This window comes from Mixophyes fleayi, chromosome 7, assembly GCF_038048845.1.
Source record: "Mixophyes fleayi isolate aMixFle1 chromosome 7, aMixFle1.hap1, whole genome shotgun sequence".
Classification (NCBI taxonomy): Eukaryota; Metazoa; Chordata; class Amphibia; order Anura; family Limnodynastidae; genus Mixophyes; species Mixophyes fleayi.
The window spans coordinates 80,883,806-80,899,464 of NC_134408.1; positions in this window are offsets into that span (position 1 = coordinate 80,883,806).

A 15,659-nucleotide genomic window follows, 5' to 3' on the forward strand; every position below is an offset into this window, starting at 1 on the left:
GTAGTTTCATAATATGCAAACTAGTGCTGTATCGTAGATTCTTGGGACCCAGGGCTAGCTGATTGGAATAGGGCTGTCATAAATTGGGCCCTTGTGGCTGGCTTATGCATAAACCAAAATAAATATTTTTTTTTTACACTAATTAACTTTTATTAATTCTTTATTTCTGCTTTTCTGAACTTTCTCGATATCTTGTTAGTGTGTGTGTGACGAAACAAGTTGGAGTGTAAGTTTCTTTACACCTTTCATCATCATCATCATCATCATCATTTATTTATATAGCGCCACTAATTCCGCAGCGCTGTACAGAGAACTCATTCACATCAGTCCCTGCCCCATTGGAGCTTACAGTCTAAATTCCCTAATATATACACACACTCACACAAAGACAGACAGAGAGGGAGACAGACAGAGACTAGGGTCAATTTTTGATTGCAGCCAATTAACCTACCAGTATGTTTTTGGAGTGTGGGAGGAAACCGGAGCACCCGGAGGAAACCCACGCAAACACAGGGAGAACATACAAACTCCACACAGATAAGGCCATGGTCGGGAATCGAACTCATGACCCCAGTGCTGTGAGGCAGACGTGCTAACCACTAGGCCACTGTGCAGCACGATGCATATTTCTTAGTGAAAGTGTAAAAAATTCTGTGGAAATCGATATCTTTATAATATTACTTTCTTATGCTCTAATATTTATTATATATTAATTCTTTATATTTATGTATTAGTAGCATATCTAATTATAACAATAAGAACTGAGATCTGCATAGGAGCGAAGGATAATAAAAGCTTTGCTGTATCTTTAACTGAGTTATTCTCCGGAGTGTTAACAGTTAACTTTGTGGTACGCCCATCCGGTGTCATAGGGGAAGGGTATAGGGCTATAAATTGGATGGGCGGAGTTTTGCTCAGTCTTGGCAGATCAGGGAGTATCATATATGCCTGTCTCTGCCTGCTGCATTTTTCATTATATTTCCCATCCTGTGACTTTCTCCCTTTAGTATATTAGGGTTTCTTTCCCTTATCCTATATCTTTCCTGTCTTTTACTTTTTCCTCCCAGTTTAGTTGCACATCAGTGTACTTGCTAGCCCCCTTTCAATATAGCTCCCCTCACTTAGATTTTTCACACTAGATGGGACTTTCCCCCTTGATTTAGTAATTCAGGCTGCAGTAGCACAGAGCTAAGTATACTAGTATGTCTGTATAGTTATTATAGCTGTGGTATTTCCAAGTTTGTTGTTTCCTGCAGCTATTTTGTATTGCATCATTTTCCTCTGTGCTCTCCCCATCCCCCGTCCAGTAAGGGTATGTGGACTGGGGTTATACAATTCATGTTTGGTAATTGCTGAATATGAAGATGTTAGGAGATATCAGCCTTTTCTCATTGTTTAGTAGTGATTCCCTTCCCCCACCAGCATGCTTCAGACATATTTCAGTTTGCACAAAACTCCTGCTTACACATGAGTTAGTTTTGTATCATTTTGTCACATATTATTTGTCGGTCCAGACAGTCACATAGCAAGGCAATAAGGGGACATGTGAGCTGTTTTATGTGTTCACTTCCAAGGTCAATATATATATATATAAAAAAAAAAAAGTGGGTTTATTTGCAGGGCCAGTGCTTTAGGTGGTGCCTTATAGTTTTCATGCATTGGGATGCTAATTACATGCTGTCCCCGTGTATGGCATGTAACAGGGGATACTGATTTGCAAATAGTTATAGGGGTTAAAAAAGTGCACCAACTACCTGCATGAGGGGGAAGGGGTGTTTTTTCCCGCAGCTTTCATGCAGGGCCCGTCACAGTTTTCTGCCAACATTCCCAACCCCCGACCACAGGTGTAAATTGCTGATGACGGTTTACCCCTCTGCTTGATGCCGGCAGTGGCGGGGCCCCTGATTTGTAACCTTTACTGGGCTCATTACCATATAACAAATTACATGAGCCTGGGGCTTATATAACATGTAGGGACTTGCCCATTAGGGATGGTGGCAAGGGAATGCTCATTACTGCCTGGGAGACGGGATTGGCAAGCTGGGTGGCAGAATGCCTGCAGGAACTTATATGAAATTGTATGTGTTGGTTGAAGGTTGACTGTCCATAATATAAGTGTGATGTATATTTTGGTATCTGACACATCTCCAAATAGGGTGAGTATATCTGTTTAGGTATGCATTTTCTTACGCTTCATTTGTACTGGTGCAGATGCAGTTCATATTGGATGGGATCTGCGGTAAGGAGTGACAGTACAATGGAAGAGTTACCGGCTGTGCGACATAACTTACAGGTCAGGTCTGGGGTGTGTCCTTAGTAAGTCCTCTATTCTCGCAGTTGACATGGTGAGTGCAGAGTTATTATGTACAAGGGTTAGGGGCAAATTTTTCCTGGGACTAGCAGTTATTACATTAGAATTGTACCTATAGCATTCAGTTGATGGTTGGTAGTGCCAACCCAGGTTTCCTCCGGGCTCCCTTATTAGGTAGATGTGGGATGGTTCTTGCAGGTGCATAGGATTACATTATTTGGGATACTCTATGGGCGGGGCCCATATGGGTTTCTTGTGCCAACCTGGGCCATTGCTATTTGGGCAATTTTGCGGGCGAGCAAGTGGCTATGTTTTGGGGGTCCACAGGGTAACGGGTTATCCTCTATTAAGAATGGTGTCATCCGATATATCACCTTAAGGGCCACGGTGCTAACCGCACGAGCTGAATTTTTCTTCGGCTTCACTGGCGGGATATTATCTGGGCTTGTCAAGAGTTCTATGGCATATTAATGTTATATGTGTGCGGGCCTGGGCGTGCTGATTACACAGGGGAACAAACCTGTGTCTGCTGCCAGGTGGAAGGGCAGCATCACTAAGATTTAGGTTACACAATAGTCTGTATATATGCTTATCTATAGGAAAACTAAAGACGGGAGACTCGGCGCATAGGGGAGAGGAATGAACACATGTAGAAATGCGGGTCTACTGATGTGGTCCTCAGAATCTATAACATGAGCCTTCTCAGGTTTAGGATCACGCAGCCTGGTATGGGAAAAATGGGTATATCAAATTTGTGGTCCCATATATAGATTGTGATTTGTTTCAACAAAATATTAACAAAGGCTCCATGTATTGTCCATGTGGTAAAACTGATTACTACACATGCAGTCTTGGATGCAATTGGGTTTCCTGGCTGGAATTAATATATAATTTGCGTATTGTGGTATAACCCTCTGAAGCTTACGATGTTTAATGAATGTTGAGTGGTGCAAGTTAGTCTTTAAGAACTATTCTGAGGAGGGAATGGTTAGTATTGAGGGAGATACAGGTACGGATACAGATACATATGCTGACCCATGATACAAATTGGTTGGTCGGACACAGATACATATGCAGAGACATGATACAGATTTGTTGACCGGATACAGATACATACGCAGAGACATGTTATAGATTTGTTGTGCAGAGACATGATACAGATTTGTTGTGCAGAGACATGATACAGATTTGTTGTGCAGAGACATGATACAGATTTGTTGTGCAGAGACATGATACAGATTTGTTGTGCAGAGACATGATACAGATTTGTTGATCGGATTCAGATACATATGCTGAGACGTGATACAGATTTGTGGTGCAGAGACAGGATACAGAATTGGTGATCAGGTACAGATACGTAGGTAAGGACATGATATAGATTTGTTGATCGGATACGGATACATGTCAGGTATCATGATACGGATATGTTGATCGGATTCAGATACATAGGCAGAGACATGATACAGATTTGTTGATTAGATTCAGATATAGGCGGAGTCATGATGCGGGTATGTTGACCTGTTACAGATATATGTATGGTATGATGATGCAGATATGTTGGTCGGATACAGATACTTATGCAGAGTCAGGATGCAGGTATGTTGTCCAGATACGGATGCATGTAAGGTAGGATGATGCAGATACGTAGGGGATTCATGGCACTGCTGGGTCTTTCATTTTTGTGCCACCACCCTTCTATACAATAAATTTTCCTTAACAATAAAATAATGTTACTCCTTCTGCCAGCCTGGCAGCTTTCACTACACCATTAACTTCAATAACCAATTGAACTGCATTTTCTAGGGTAGCATCATTAAGCTGATCCCTAGCAAATTCTTGTAATGAAATGAGATTTTGAATTGGGGACCATCCTCAGTTTCATCTGGTGGCACCAAAATCTGCTCATTTAGCCTCCATGAGTGAGAATTGGGATGAGTAGTGGACATAATCCTGTAGTCAGAATCCATAAATGAAAGTTCTTTTCCCAGGTTCACTGAGAGTCAAACAGGTTCCTTTAAGGTTGGATATTTGCATCAGTTGTTGACATGTAGGATAAGGGGGTAAGGTAGTTTTGGGGCTATGGTAACCACTACCTTAATTTTTTGGCCTTTGAGAGTAATCTGAAGGCAAGTCCACTGATATTCCTCTATGGCTCCATGGATGCACAGCACTTTCAACTCATTTGGAACGACAGAACAGGACACAAATGTCAGGTTGCTTCTGGAGTCTACCAGGGTCAAAACTAGGGGTGTGAACCGGCCACTTTTGGTGTTTTGGGTTCTGATTAGCTTGAGGTTTTGGGTTCTGATTTGTTTTGCAAAAACACCCCACAAAAGGTTTTGGTTCTGATTTTGGGTTTTGGGTTCTGATTTTTTTTTTCAAAAAGCATAAAAAGTGCTAAAATCCATATTTTATTTTTTTTCACTCCTACACTATTATTAACCTCAATAACATTCATTTGCACTAATTTCCAGTCTATTCTGAACACCTCACACCTCACAATATTGTTTTTAGTCCAAAAGGTTGCACCGAGGTAGCTGGATGTCTAAGCTAAGCGACACAAGTGGGCGGCACAAACACATGGCCCATCTAGGAGTGGCAGACAGGATGGCAGTTTGCAAGAGTTTGCTAGAGGTTCAAGATGGAATTGTCCTTGGGCCCTCCCACCCACCCTGATGTTGTTGAAATAGGACATTCACACTTTAACAAACCAATCAGGAACAGTGAACGTAGTTTAATCTCTGGTACTAATATTTCTGGACTGCAGGAACAGTGAACGTAGTTTAATCTCTGGTTCTAATATTTCTGGACTGCAGGAACAGTGAACGTAGTTTAATCTCTGGTACTAATATTTCTGGACTGCAGGACTATCTCTGATCGAGATCGTGGAGGAAATTGACGAGGAGGGTGTTGCTGGTGTGGATACAACAGGACCAAGGGATTTAGGTGTCCCTAAACTGCTGACTGTCCTAGCCACAGGTCCTGAACTAAACACTGAATTATGAAGGTTCTTCAGGTGACGTATAAGGGAGGATGTCCCTAGGTGGCCAAGATCCTTACCCCTGCTTATTTGAGCTTTACATAAGCTACATATGGCCAGACATTTGTTATCCGAATTGGGGTAAAAATAACTCCAGACAGAAGATGTGCATTTCTTGGTCTTCTGACCAGGCATGACGATGGGCTTTTTCATCCCATGGACATCCACTTTTTTCCCCCCTGGTGCCTCATTTAAAATAACCACATCAGCATCCTCCTCATCAAGTTCCTCCACAACGCCAGCTACATCAATAGCCTCCTTGACACCTTGATTATCCAAATCTGGAGCAACACTCTGGGTCATCCTTCCAGCATATGCAGAGGGTGTGCTGCAAATGGTGGATGGAGTCACTTCTTCCCGTACAGTGATGGGAAGGTCAGGCTTCGCAACCACCAACACCCTTGGACTCGCCTTGGGGATTTGTAATGTTATCTGTTTAGAAGGCAGAGTTGTTTGCTGTGTTGTTGCTGACAGCATAACTCTTTTAAATTTTTTGGAGGGGGGGGAGGAGGAGGGCTTAGATCCTTGGGTGAAGCTGAACCACTAGTGCTGAACACGGGCCAGGGCCTAAGCCTTTCCTTTCCACTCCGTGTCGTAAAGGGCATATTGGCAAGTTTACGTTTCTCCTCAGATGTTTTCAATTTTCTTTTTTTACTAATTGTAGTGAACTTTTGTTTTTTGGATTTTACATGCCCTCTACAAGGAGATTGGGCATCGGCCTTGGCAGACGACGTTGATGGCATTTCATCGTTTATGTCATGACTAGTGGCAGCAGCTTCAGCGTTAGGAGGAAGTGGGTCTTGGTCTTTCCCTACTTTATCCCCCAAATTTTGGTACTCCATTATATGCAGCACACATTGTATTACAGTACTATTTTTTAAATACTGCAAGAACAGTGAACAATTTTTAATAGATTGCAGTATTAATGTTAATGGGCTGCAATAATTTTTTTTAGACTTTTTAGAATATTTTTTTTATATTTTTTTAAAAGGATTTTTGTCAAATTATAATTTTTTTGGAAGATTTTTTAATACTTTTAAAATAAAGATGCACTTAGCAAAACAAAGCACAGGACAAAAGCACCGCTGGACTCAGCAAGGACAGAGAGAGGAGGTGTTTGTTTTAGCTCTGACTTCCAGAAGCCTGCAGGGTAGAGTTTTTTTGCCTAGCCCAGCCTTGATGGAGCCTCCTGGGGCAGCATTCCAGGAGAGTCCCCTGCCTACCGGGCCTGGCCCGGGCCTAGGCCCAGTTTCATCCAGGATCCATGTTAATCAGCTTCCCAGGTTAAGTGATGCTACTGCTAATGAAAATGCAGGAAAGGCCCCGGCTTCAACATCTCCGGGTGAAAAAACAGACCGTGATCAGGATAAAGCTGAATTTAAAGCTCCTGGCTCGGTGCAGCCTGTGGAAGGAAAAAAACCTGCAGCAAAGCCAGTGATGGAGGGACCTGGGGAAGGAGAGGAGGAGAGCCCCCAGGCTCTTGGGCCTACTATGTCCTGCATCACAAGGTACTGATAATGTCCGTCTCTCATATTAAAAGCGGTTTTCCACTCATCACCTTGAGGAATGCGGATAAAGTTATAGGCCCATCTAAGAACCAGTTTGGTGAAAATCTGTGCTCCACGAATCCGATCAAAGAGTTCTGATATGAGAGGTAGCGGGTAACGGTTCTTCATCGTAATAGCATTCAGCTTCCAGTTGTCAATACAGGGTCTAAGGGTACTGTCTTTCTTTTTGACAAAAAAGAATCCTGCACCCGCTGATGAAGAAGACTTGCGGATAAAACCATGTTCAAGATGCTAAGCGACGTATTCAGACATGACTTGAGTCTCTGGGAGAGACAGGGGAAAGACTTTGCCCCTAGGGATGCACTTGTTGGGTACGAGGTCAATGGGGCGGTGCAGCCTGTGGAAGGAAAAAAACCTGCAGCAAAGCCAGTGATGGAGGGACCTGGGGAAGGAGAGGAGGAGAGCCCCCAGGCTCTTGGGCCTACTATGTCCTGCATGAGCAACAATGTCTCCTACCGGCCAGTTACCAGTTTGGCGGTGGACCTGAACCCCGTAGTAGTGTGTGTCCCTTCTGGGTCTATGAATATACCCTCCTTGGATGAAGTCCCTGGGCCTTCTAAAACTACTGGGCCGGTGTCACCCTGTATGATGTCCAATATAGGGGGTCACGAGAAGGAGGATTTTGTCCAGGCCCCAGTGAAGAAACTGGGGGCCAAGGTAAGGCTGCCTGTGAAGTTTAACAGGCAGCCTCATGTGGTTATTGGAACCCTGCAGCCTGTGCTACCACAACAGGTTGTGAGTGAGGATCCCTGTATAATGATTAATACGGGAGCAGAGGGGCCTCAGGAGAACCAAGCATCGGCCGTAGTGAAGGAACTAGGGGCTGTATCGGGTGCTGAAGTTCGAACGGAGAAGGTTCCCAGAGTTGCAGTGGATCCTGCATCAGTCTGCCTCCCGGATACGGAGGAGAGCGAGGAGGAGGACCTAGAGATTGGGTCGAAGATAGGGGCACTGGAACTCGAGATCACGGCCCTAGACAAAAAAATAAATAGGAAAAGGAAAAAGAGAAACCAGGCCTACAGCCGTCACCGGGTAATTATCTCAGCCGAGATTGAGGAGCTAGATGCTGTCCTAAAAGAGAAGCAGGAATTGCTAACGAGGTTAAAAACAATCGTGCAAATAATGAACCTGGTGTCTTCGGAGCCGCTGCCTCCCAATATGGCGGGCGAATCGGAGGAAGAGGTCGTGGCCGGTTGCCTATACGATTCAATCCGGGTGCTGGAGGACGAGCGGTCAGTGATGGGCCAGGTGGAAGCTGAAGGTGTTCCCGGTGGGTGCGAGGTACAGGCTGCAGTCGTGGTGGCTAGCCTATGCGCCCAGTCGTCTGCGGCATTTCCGGTGGACACCGAAAGTGGAGCGTCGGCCCGGAGACCGGTAAGCCTGGAAGAATCCTCTAAGTCGAATTATGTTAAAATTAATATTGTGAATGAAAGACTTAATGTTGGCAATATTATGGCTGATACTGGGGCTGAGCCTGAGGGTACCAGTGTGTTAGCCCACAGGGCAGGAGCTGTGCCGTCCTCTGTGGTGCAGTCTCTCTGCCGGGCGGACCCGGCGGTCCCGGCCAGCACACCCGCTGTTCACGGCCCAATGCTTAAAATGTCTGATATCATTTCTGATGATATGTCTATAGGGGCAGGCCTTTCAATGAAATCTGTGCCGGTGAATGAAGGTGTCACTGCTGGAGCTCCAAGTGTGCTAGTAGGTGATAGGTCCGAGAAGGCTGCTAATACATGTGTGGTCCCGGACCTTGCAGCCCCAGGGAGCTTGTTGAGCGGTACTTCCTCAGGAGGCATTGCAGATGTTACAGATGTAGTTATTGATAAAGGTATAGTTAATAGTACTAATAATGCCAGTAACAGTATTTCAGATATCATTGATGGTAATGTGGATATGGTTGATGTTGAAAATACCATGTATGGGGTGGAAGAGAAACCTACAAGTACGCTGTCAGTAAAACATACATGTGGGTCAGGTAATATACAACGTAAGAAGGTGGGAGATAATCCACATATAATAGTGCCTAGTCCGGTTCAAAATAGGATCATTGAAACTATTTATGGGCCTTTGGCTGTGTCAGACAGGGCTAGGAGGGCGGCTGTTCTGATAGAAGACACAGCCAAAAGTATGCCTAATATGTTGGCTGATGGTGGGGTGGTGTTGGATAGACCTGCAGCCCAAACGGTAGCTTCTGAAGTGGCAGGCCCCTCGTCACGACAAAACCCTGGTGGGAATATTCTTGTACAGAAGGCTGTCACTGTCCAGCACCCGGTGGTAGGACTTGGTCCCCTCCCGGGGGTCGTATCATATGCGGGTATAGTATCCGGTTCAGGTCCAGGGTCTAGTGTAAATATTCAGAGTATGGGCCCTGGCCCAGTGGGGGCACAACCTTTTAAACGCCGTAACGTAGTTCAGTTGAAATTCATGGGTAAGGACCCCCCAAGTAGATCAGATTTTTTGCGGGTTTTTCTGGACTCATTTAGTTTCGTTCCAGCGGATCTCTTTGCCTGCATCCACCCGGTTAGCACTGCAGAATATGATGTGAGTTTTGTATCCTACCAGGGTCTGCAGACTTTTTGAAACAGGTGGGGTGGATGCAGGGAGAGAGATCCGTGGATCAACTACAGGGCGATCCCCATAACGCGCCAAGAGCGTGTAAAGATAACCATCTTAGTAAGAAACGAGTCCATCCCGGCGGCAGACCTAGGGTTTTGGGTTAGGAGGTTTGCTAAAATGATATCCCCATTGGTAAAGGTTCCCGATCCAAGCCATGGGGTCTGGGGTGGCGGTTGGTCCACCATGGTAGACCTGAAGTGCACGGAGGCTGGCCTGGTGCATTTACCATCGGCAGCTTTTATTGGTAGGGACAGGATTCAATGTTTCTACCCAGGCCAGCCGAGGATGTGCCACAGGTGTGGGGACTTCCGCCACCTCAGCGCCAATTGCCCTCAACAAAAATGTGGTCCCTGTGGTGACATTGGTCACGAATCCCACACATGTAATCAGATCAGGTGTAATCTATGCGGGGTAATAGGACACCCGTTCAGTAAATGTCCCCATGCGGCCCACAATACTGTAATCACGGATGAGGAGATTGTAAGGGTGGCTGAAAGTATGGAAAGAGTCGAGTCTATGGTGGGATTGGTGGACCCCATTAGTTGTCCAGCCCCTCCGCTTCCTTCCCCCCCTGTTGCCAAGCCATCGGTGACACCGTCATCATCACTAGCAAAGGTCCCGGCAAGCCAATGGACTAAACAAAGGGGCAAGGGTAAAAAGAAGAGAACTGAAGGGGAGGGGATAGTTTTGTCAAACAAGTTTCAGTTTTTGTCCAGCGAAGAGGAGAGCATGGAGGAGGGAAATATCGTGAGGGATGAGGGGGGTAACTTGTTTCAAAGAGCTAAGTCAGGCAGGAAGCAGAGAAAAACCCGAGATCTACCATTGGGGGAAGTGGCAAAGATTGTAAGGAAGGCTAGTGATAAGGAGGTTGCTAGATCGTTCTTGAAGGATAAGGTGGCATCCCCATCTGGCCCCCCTTCTGTGGAAGACCTTGTCCCCCCACCAACACAGGATTCCCCCTCAGCCCATCCCATAGAGGTTAGCCCCTCGGACAAAGCCCCGGAGTCTGTAGTAAAGAGGGACTCAATTTTGGGTAAGGACCTGGCCTGTACTTCTCACAAGCAGGATCCCCCCTTGCGTCCTTTTCCTGTAAGTCCCGATCCCCCTGAGATTTCCTTCTGTGGCCCCCCTGATCTTCCCTCAGGTCCGGCAGGGTCATTGGGAGCTGAGCCCTTGGGTTTGGGAGTCCATAGTGGGTCGGTAGGTAAGGTGTCTGGGTCAGTTGGAGTCCCCCCTTAGGGGAAGAGGTTATCCTCAGGGGGGAGGAGTCTCTGCCAGCAGGCCTAAGCTACAAAAGATTTGGTTCCTCGGATGAGGACTCAAAAAGGAAAATAAAAAAGAAGCGAGTTATTACTACTGTCTATAGCTCTGAAGGATGGCTTCCCGGCCCATTAGATTTGCCACTATTAATGTGGCGTCTATATTTTCCAAACGAGCTCGTTTTATGGCCTTTGATTTTTTCAGCACGGTTGAGGCTGATTTTTTATTTTTGCAAGAGACCAGATTGGGTCAGCTGGCTGACTTACATAAAGCAAAAAATGAGTGGAGGCATGGGCCCTCCTACTGGTCTCTTGCGGCCGAGCCGTATGGTGGGGTGGCGGTGCTTTTTACCGGCATGATAACCATCCAGCGAGTCATTGAGCTTGAGGTAGGTAGGTGCATGGTCTTAGATGTCAATCTGAGGGGGCACGACCTGAGGTTAATTAATATTTACGGTCCCCAAACAAAATGGGGAAGGAAGTGCCTCTTCATGGAGATAAAGCCATATCTTTTTACAGCCCGGCAGATAGTCTTTGGTGGTGATTTTAACACCGTCACTAGGACAAAGGATAGGGGAGGTTCAAGGACTTCTCTGGGCTGCGATTCCCTTTTTCTAGTAAGTATGGTTAGGCAGGCTGGTCTGGTGGATGCACACATTCGTCATTTTCCAGACCACACGGGTTTCACTTTTTATAGAGGTAGTTGTAGGTCTAGGATAGATAGGTTTTTTGTTAAGGAGAGCTCGAAAACCTTGGCTCCGGAGCTGAGGCCGGTAGAGTTCTCCGATCACGTTTACCTATCTATGTCCTTGAATGCTTCGGAGACCCTTCGGAAGGGTAGGGGTCTTTGGCGCCTGAACTCTAAGCTCCTAGAGGAGGAGTTGATAAGACAGTCTTTTAGGGACTTCTTTGAATCCCAGGAATCACTTTTGGAGGCAGGTTGGAGTAGGTCTGAATGGTGGGAGATGCTGAAGAAAAGGACCCAGAGCTTTTTTCGGGGCCTTGTAGCCAGAAATAACTTGTTAAAAGAGAGCACCTACATGGCACTGAGGAAAAAACTTGGGTTCTTGATCTCTGGCCAGGGGGATAGTGGGGAGATCCCCCGGGTGAAGGCTCAGATGAGAGAGATACAGTATGACCGGTATGCATCCTTGGTTCTGGAGAGGGATTATGGGAGGTACCATTCGCCCGATCCTTTCCAGAGCTGTAGGAACTCGGTAGATGCTAAGGAGGTGAGGGGCTTGCGCGATGCTGAGGGTGTCCTTAGGGAGGAGAAGGAGGGCATTCTTGGTGTTGTGCGGTCCTTCTATTCCGATCTCTTATCGGAGAAGTCACTTGACAAAGAGAGGATGGACCAGTTTTTGAGGGAAACTCCTGGCCTTGGTGATTTTAGCGGCCTGCTTGAGTTCTTGGGCGATGAGATAACGGTGGACGAGGTCAGGATGGCGATAGATGGTTTATCTGTCAAGAAAGCCCCAGGCCCAGATGGTCTTACATCTGAGTTCTTTAAAATCTTTGGGGACATCCTGGCTCCGCGTCTCGTGGAGGTTTTTAATGAGAGCCTGGGCAGAGGTTTATTGCCTCCCTCCATGAGGGTCTCTGCCCTTATCTTACTGTCCAAGGGGAAAGATCAGTCATGTATTGAGAACTGGCGCCCCATCGCTCTTCTCAATACTGACAGGAAGATTCTGGCGAAGGTGCTTTTTAATAGAGTGATGCAGGTTTCCGGCCAGTTGCTCTCTCCTTCTCAGCACTGCACTGTGAAGGGCCGAAGCACTTTCAGTGCTGTCCTGGCGGTGCGGGAGGCCTTTGAGCGGTGCCGTGCGGAGAAGTGGGGGAAGTACCTTTTAGCTTTAGATCAGTCGAAGGCTTTTGATAGGGTAAATCATGAGTACCTTTGGGCTCTACTTCTGTGGTATGGTCTTCCAGTGCGGGTGGTGAATTGGCTCCGTACCATTTATAGACAAGCCGAGAGCTTCCCTCTTGTGAATGGTTGGGTGGGTCAGTCCTTTGAGGTCAGCTCTGGAGTAAGACAAGGTTGTCCCCTGAGCCCCCTCCTGTATGTGTTTGCCATAGATCCCTTCGTCAGAAGGGTTGGTGGTAGCTCGTTGGGAGGTGTGCTGTTGGGTCCGGAGTGCCCCTTGAAGGTAGTGGCCTACGCTGATGATGTTACTGTTGTCTTGTCGAGTTCCACGGAAGCTGAGGAGGTAACGACTCTAGTCCGTGGGTATTCTGAGGTCAGTGGCTCATTAGTAAACCAGGAAAAGAGTAAAGTTTTCTGGATGGGGGAGGAGGGTTGTGAATTCAACCTTCCAGACAGTCTTCCCCGGGCGAGTGAGAAGATCAAAATTTTAGGGATTCATTTCGGCCCTGGTGATTATGCCAAGCAAAATTGGGAGTTAAGGCTGGAGGAAGCTTCCTGGAAGGTAGTGAGCTGGAAGAGGTGGAAACACTCTCTCCGGGAAAGGGTGGACCTGATCAAGACCTTCCTGATCCCGGTATTCCTGTACATCAGCTATGTGTGCCTTTTGCCGGAGTCTTTATGGTCTAGGGTTTATGCAGTTTTCTTCCAGTTACTCTGGGGGAATAGGCTGAATCTGGTCAAGCGGGCTGTGACCTACCGACTGAGGAAGGATGGGAGCCTGGGTATGATTAACCCTGTGCTGTTCTTTATGTCAACCTTTCTGAAGTTGCACCTTAGTAGTCTCCTAGTTGAGACCCCTCCTCAGTGGGTGGCAGGCTTCAGGGTATGGGTGGATCCCTTCCTCAGTGCATGGTATGGGGGAGGCACCGTTAAGAGTTTCCGGGTGCGGCATGGGTATCTCCCGACCTACGTTTCCTTGGGATTGAAGGTGACAAGGCGTTGGGGCTTAGGGGCGGGGGAAGTTGGGAGCTCTTCTAGAAGGGAGTTGGAGAAGAGAGTCCTGCACTCCCACTTTTGGGTTCCGCTGTCACTGAGAGACTGCCCAGGTGATGTGAGTTCGGTGGGGCTTTCCTTGATTAATTCAGAGAGAATCCCGTTGAAGCTTCAGGACATTGCCTGGCTCTCCTTTCACGGGAGACTTTATGTAAGAGGGAACCTCAAGCACAGAAATGCTGATGATCGTGGCTGCCCACGGGAGGAGTGTCTAGGGGTGGAGGAGACTATGGACCATTTCTTGCTCGAGTGTCCCTTTAATGTAAAGGTTTATAAAAGAGTCTCCAGGTCGCTGGGGATCCCCTGCCTTTCAGGGCTTAGTTACCCTGAATGGGTCTACGGGGCATTCAAGGCAAGGTGGAGGGCTTTTGATTTCTGTACACTTTTTTTATTCAGTTTAGTGGTCAGGTATTTCACATGGAACGCACGGTGTCAGGTCACCATCCGGCAGAAAGTCCTTCCCTGTGAGGTAGTGGTGGAAGATATTCTCCACGAGGTGTGGAAATTGAGGGGCATGGAGGGTCGCCGGATGTCCAATGCTAACTGGCTCAGGCTGTGGCGGAGTCTGAGACCTCCTTAGGGGGTCAAAGTCTGGTGCCTCTCCTTTCTAAGTGGCTTCTCTTGCTGTCCTTTCACCCCATTAGATTTTGTGTGGTGGAAAAAATTTTCAAGTATGGCTTACATGCACCTACAACTTGCTTCTTAGTGGGATACGTGATGTATATGAGTTGGGTTTGTTGTTTGTTTTATGTGATTTTATCCTTTTCTATTTACTGGACTTATGAATTGGGCAAATAGCCCTTCTGGACTTTCGGTTAAGTTAGGCAAATCAGCCTTTGTTTTCAGTTGGTCTTTTTTAATATAGGTTGGTGCCACCTTTAGTAAAGTTTATTGGTTTTATTGTTTCATATGTAATGTTATGTTGCAAGTTTTAAATAAAAAACATTAGCAAGGACAGAGCACTGGACTGATGCACCACTGGACTCAGCAAGGACTTTTTTGATATTTTTTTTTATATTAATTTAAAAGGATTTTGGTAGAATTTTTCTTTTTTTTTCTTTTTATGGAAGAATTTTTAATACTTTTGAAAGAAATATGCACTTTGCAGAACAAAGCACAGGACAAAATGCACCGCTGGACTCAGCAAGGACAGAGCACTGGACTGATGCACCACTGGACTCAGCAGGACAGAGCACTGCCAAAAGCACCACTGGACTCAGCAGGACAGAGCACAGCACTGCACAGCACAGCACAGCACGAGAAATAGCAGGACAGAGGACCACCTAACACACCCTCCCTCTTCCCTGATCAATGCCCGAGTGAAGATGGCGGCGGCAAGCGGGGAATTTAAAGGTTCCGAGTATCGTGAGATCCGACAGCGGGATTATGACTCAGAGCCTCGTTTTAAGTTTCGGAATCGGCGGGAATACCCGGACAGTGCTCGGATCTGACTGGGATCCGCAATGTTCGGGGGGTCTCGGATTCCAGGAATCCGAGTGCGCTCATCCTTAGTCAAAACAGCATGTTGATTTATCAAAACAGACATCTAAACAGCATAGACTCTCCATGGAGGGAGACATGGGGCTGTAACTAGAGAAGGCCGGACCCAACCAAACAAGTGAACAATCCTTTGGCTTCTGACGGCTTGGACATTCAGCATGGAAATGCCCAGGTTCGCCACCTTCAAAGCATTTAGGTGGGGAGACTTTATCTACTTGCTCCGCCGGTGTTAGTGTCAATTTATGTTGAGGCAACAGCTTGGGAGACCCTGCTGTAGCCTTACACATGTGCCGTAGAGCCGAAAAATGATCTATCATGATAGCAAGATCATTGTTAGACAGTGGATCTGCTTGTAGCACCCACCTCTGTAAGCATTGGTCAAGCCCATGGGCACAATGAACAATTGCTAGAATCTACACAATACAGCCAGGTGAGATGGTATCTGGCT